The sequence below is a fragment of the Rhagoletis zephyria genome, unplaced genomic scaffold (genome assembly GCF_001687245.7).
Source record: "Rhagoletis zephyria isolate East Lansing unplaced genomic scaffold, Rhagoletis_zephyria_1.1 Rzeph_scaffold_03729, whole genome shotgun sequence".
Lineage (NCBI taxonomy): Eukaryota > Metazoa > Arthropoda > Insecta > Diptera > Tephritidae > Rhagoletis > Rhagoletis zephyria.
Genome location: NW_016160812.1, coordinates 24,516 through 30,515, shown reverse-complemented (window position 1 = coordinate 30,515; position 6,000 = coordinate 24,516).

Here is a 6,000-nt window from a genome sequence, read left to right as displayed (position 1 = left end):
TTAATAGGTTAAGTTGATTTCCTGTTCCTTAATTTAAAATTGTTTAATACTTAATTTGAATAAAGTTTCATTTAATTTCAAAAAAGTTTCATTTGGTTTGAATAAAGTTTCAGTGAATCTGAAAAAAGTTTCATTTAATTTGAATAAAGTTTCATTGAATCCGAAAAAGGCTTCATTTAATTTGAAAAAGGTTTCGCATCATCTGAAAAAGGTTTCAATTAATTTGAAAAAGGTTTCGCTTAACCTGAAAAAGGTTTCATTTAATTTGAAAAAAGTTTCATTTAAACTGAAAATACTATAACAGATTCTTATGTGACAACTTTCATGCAAAGCTAAGTACGCATAACTGGACTAAGAGCCTTTAGTGTTAGCCAGACATGGTGCAAACGGCTCTTAATAGGTTAAGTTGATTTCCTGTTCCTTAATTTAAAAATGCTTAATACTTAATTTGAATAAAGTTTAATTTAATTTGAAAAAAGTTTCATTTGGTTTGAATAAAGTTTCGTTGAATCTGAAAAAAGTTTCATTTAATTTGAATAAAGTTTCATTGAATCCGAAAGAGGTTTCATTTAATTTGAAAAAGGTTTCGCATCATCTGAAAAAGGTTTCAATTAATTTGAAAAAGGTTTCGCTTAAACTGAAAAAGGTTTCATTTAATTTGAAAAAAGTTTCATTTAAACTGAAAATGCTATAAATATTATTGTTAAAAAATATAACAAATTTTCCATACAAGTTTATACAATAAGTAGGTAAGTAGGTATCTTATCAGAAACACTTGGGAACATTTTTTTTTTATCAGCGTAAAAAATAGCACCAGGACCAGCGCAATGAATTTAGCATTTCTCGAACAGTCGCAATTTTAATAAAAGTTGTTTTGCTGAGGGAGAGCGAGAGGCCATGTTTTGAGTTAGAATGTAGTTAGAGGAGGTAGGGATTCTGTTGCGTCAGAGACCCTTTGTTGCATGAATATTAGATTCCACATAAATAACCCAGGAAAAATATTTTCAATTTTGAAATTTTACTTATCGAAATGAACGATATACAAAATACAAATCTGGTATCGTATTTTAAAAATTCAAAATCGCGGATCCAAGTTTGATGACGATTTTTTTAGTTCAGCATTTTTCCTCAAAACTAGATACTCTGGGGGTTCACGGTAGGGTTGCCAACCGTACTATAATATATTGCATGCAAAAATACTATATTTCTTCAGTTATAAATATAAATATATTTCAGTAATTTTCAAGAATGAAATTTTTTGTAATATATGACATTTATACTGAAATAACAATATACTTTAAAACAAAGGGTCCACAGATAAAAAATGGCAACATTTTTAAAAATACTATATTTTTTCAGATTTTTTTTAAAAAATACTATAAATTTGACCAGATTTTCACAGCGCGTCACATTCTGGAAAAGACACTCGATATGTAAATTAGAGGTATACGCCGCCGAGCCACGCCGCCGCCGCAAAGCCTGTCGGCGTAAACCTCTAATGTAAATCGACACATACCTTATATTTGTTCATTTTAAAGCTGCTTGTGATAGCGCGAAGATAATGCCATGTCTAAATTTGGAATCCCCGCAAAACTTATACGGCTATGTAGAGTTACGTTGAGCACACCCGTTAGCTGTGTACAAATTGGGAACTACCTCTCCAAACGAGCACGCGATTTTTTTCAATCTGTTGCTGGAAAGCGTTGAAAGAGCTGCCAATCTGAATCGCAGCGCCACCATACACAGATGATATTCGCATTGTTGGCCTGAAACCCAGGGATGTCAGCGCAGTATTTTGCCGCTTAGAAAAAAAAGTTAACGGGGTTGGCCTGGCGGTGAATGAGGACACACCTCCTCGAAACACATAAAAAAGTCTCCGCTTATTGGGACAGACGTCACTGTTGGCAGTTATAACTTTGAAGAAGTGAAGGACTTTGTTTACTTAGGATCCAGCATAAATACCACCAATAATGTCCGTCTGTAGATAAAGCCTAGAATAAATCTTGCCAACAGCTGCCATTTTGGGCTTGGTAGGCAACTGAAAAGTAGACCCCACTCTCGGCGAACAAAAATCACGCTCCACAAATCTCTCATCATGCCCGTCTTTTTATATGGCGTAGAAACATGAACGATGTGTAGCAAAGAGGAAAGGGCTTCCGAGAGAACTATTCTTTGAGAGATCTATGACCCTGTTCACGTGGACGACGAGTACCGAACAAGATGGAATAACGAACTGGACGTGCTTTTTAACGGTATGGACATAGTTAAGCGCATAAAAATACAAAGATTGCGCTGGTTTGGACATGTTGTACGCATGGATGACGACGCTCCGGCGAAAAGGTCCTTCGACTATGCACCACGAACACAATGGAAGCACCAAGTGCAGAAGGACCTGTCTGCGCTCGCGATAACCAAGTGGCGCAAATTCGCACAGGAGAGAGCCAATGGGGGAAGTTTTTAGGTCTCGGTCCAAACCGACGAACGGTTGTAGTTCCAAATAAGAAGAAATTTGTCTCGGCCAAAACCGACAAAGCGGTTCATCGCCAAATAAGAAGAAGAAAGGAGCCATTATCCCTGCGATCTCCAGTCCTGATCGACCAGCCAGATCCTAAAAAAGCGCTGGTTGTAATTTTAGGGAACCACTTGATTTACTAAACTTCAATTTTTGTAGTTCTTGCTCTACGTATTATCTACACATGTATGTATGTATATACGAGTACATAGTTAGCACGGCTGTTAGCTATTTTTTAGTGGTAACATGAGAATCTGATATAAGCATTTCATAGCTACTGTAAGCTGAAAATATTAAAAAATACAAGCTTTTAATTATGTGCTCCCGGTGGTATAAAAAGTGCATAACTTATTTTTTATCACTTCCATCATATGCATACTATTATAATGTGTAGCCCTATAATTTCTTTGTTATATATTGTTCTTAAGTTTTTTGCCTTTTATTTGAATTCAATCTTCTAATTAACTAAGCATATATATATATATATATANTGTATGTATATACGAGTACATAGTTAGCACGGCTGTTAGCTATTTTTTAGCGGTAACATGAGAATCTGATATAAACATTTCATAGCTACTGTAAGCTGAAAATATTAAAAAATACAAGCTTTTAATTATGTGCTCCCGGTGGTATAAAAAGTGCACAACTTATTTTTTATCACTTTCATCATATGCATACTATTATAATGTGTAGCCCTATAATTTCTTTGTTATATATTGTTCTTAAGTTTTTTGCCCTTTATTTTAATTCAATCTTCTAATTAACTAAGCATATATATGTATATATATATATATGCCCATACATTATTACATTATTACGGCAATTTTTACGTTCAAGTGACGCTGTTTTAGTTCTCATTCATTAAAACTTACTGTTTACGTATGTATGTATGTATATACATATGTAAGTATTAGGGTGCCCCAGAATAGACCATATGAACATTGTGAGCGCAAGTTGTTTCGAAATTTCTTAATTTTTCTCTTTTGGTAAGCAGCACCTAAACTATTTACCTTTGTTTAGAAGAAATCACCTTCCTAGCAGTTTCTCAATTCGTTTGCCCCGTATTGATCCGTATTGGTTTTCGAGTGTTAAACTATGTGTCAGTCAGTGGCGGACCCACGGGGGGTGTTTTAATACATAGACGCCATATCATACATACATATGCGCCATACTAAGCACCCCCCGTGGGTCCGCCACTGACTGACACGTAGTTTAACGTCCAAACACCCAGNGGCAATTTTTACGTTCAAGTGACGCTGTTTTAGTTCTCATTCATTAAAACTTACTGTTTACGTATGTATGTATGTATATACATATGTAAGTATTAGGGTGCCCCAGAATAGACCATATGAACATTGTGAGCGCAAGTTGTTTCGAAATTTCTTAATTTTTCTCTTTTGGTAAGCAGCACCTAAACTATTTACCTTTGTTTAGAAGAAATCACCTTCCTAGCAGTTTCTCAATTCGTTTGCCCCGTATTGACCCGTATTGGTTTTCGAGTGTTAAACTATGTGTCAGTCAGTGGCTGGATCCGCCACTGTTATATGTATGTTTATGTATTGATATTCATAGCACGCCATCAAATGATAAGAGTAAGAATACTTTCGTCTTTAAGAACTATGCTCTTCGCTCTGTCTTGCTATTTCTGCCCAGGATCTCCGTTCCCAGGATCCCTGCATTTTGGCCCTTTTCGTTGCCGTTACTCAGGTCTCTGAGAATGCAAATTAGGGCACTTGGCACACAGAGCATCGACTAACCCATTGGCAATCAGATCCTTCTTCGAAATTATGAGGTGGCTATACGACAAGCGGTATGTCAGTTTTGGCGGGTCGATTTCGAGGAGTTGTGTCTGGAGAAATCCTTGTCCCTAATTAAAATCAACTACTCAAAATACGCAAATCATTGGACTTCTGCCACTTGTGTGAGAAAAATTAGCCTTTAAACTTAACGTACCAGGAAGCANTTTTGGTAAGCAGCACCTAAACTATTTACCTTTGTTTAGAAGAAATCACCGTCCTAGCAGTTTCTCAATTCGTTTGCCCCGTATTGATCCGTATTGGTTTTCGAGTGTTAAACTATGTGTCAGTCAGTGGCGGGATCCGCCACTGTTATATGTATGTTTATGTATTGATATTCATAGCACGCCATCAAATGATAAGAGTAAGAATACTTTCGTCTTTAAGAACTATGCTCTTCGCTCTGTCTTGCTATTTCTGCCCAGGATCTCCGTTCCCAGGATCCCTGCATTTTGGCCCTTTTCGTTGCCGTTACTCAGGTCTCTGAGAATGCAAATTAGGGCACTTGGCACACAGAGCATCGACTAACCCATTGGCAATCAGATCCTTCTTCGAAATTATGAGGTGGCTATACGACAAGCGGTATGTCAGTTTTGGCGGGTCGATTTCGAGGAGTTGTGTCTGGAGAAATCCTTGTCCCTAATTAAAATCAACTACTCAAAATACGCAAATCATTGGACTTCTGCCACTTGTGTGAGAAAAATTAGCCTTTAAACTTAACGTACCAGGAAGCATTCAGAAATGATCAGTTTCAAGCCCGTAACGTTTGTACACCGCCTTGGAGATTGGAACAGCTTAGGTAAGATTCCGCGCTGACGCTTTGGTTGCTGGCTTTCGTGTTGGGCAGGCTGGACGGAAGGCACGAGTTTCAAAGCCGCACTGCCTTGGCGGTTGGAACGGCCTAGGATCCCATCCGCGTATGCGCTTCGAACTGGTTTAATCATTGACGATACGCCGCTGTCTCTCCAGGTTTCAGGTCAATTGTTTCAGAATTGAATATAATGTGTCGCTGGTTGTTAGCCATTCACTGGCTACTTTCATCATATAAGCGCCTACTGACTGTGGCATAAACACCTCGCCACTGATACTAGGAGTTAACTTAGTATCTACTAATGTTGCTGGGTGCAATTGTGCCCGCTGTGAACCTGCTGGCTTCTTGCTGTTGTAGGAGACATCGATGGTGTTATAATTCTATTTCAGGCGTAGGTTGTGGCTTCTATCTGTCTTTTTTGGAGTAGCGTCGATCTTCTGAAATGTTCGGGTTGAGGTTTTTCGTGCTGTATGCTTAATGATCGCAGAAAGACGAAGTGGGAGAATCGTTTGTCCGGCAGAGCTAGCAATACAACTTCTTGAACGAAAGTTTAACTATTTGAAGAAAAAATGTGGCGCACTCTAATCTACATACATACTACGTTTGTATTATAATATGCCCTTTCAGTACCTACTTATCATCGCGAAAACTCACACACAAATAATTATATTACATATTTATAATAATGCAATTATAAGGCGATATGTGCTGAATTTCTCATATATTGTTTAAAAATAATAATAACTGCAATTGAAGAACACATTAATTGAGAGAGTCTGACGCTTTTATGATGTGCGGACACGCTGACTGATTTTTTATAAGAAAACTCATATGTTTGTGCATGTATGCACGTTATGTATATATGTGTCTATGCATAA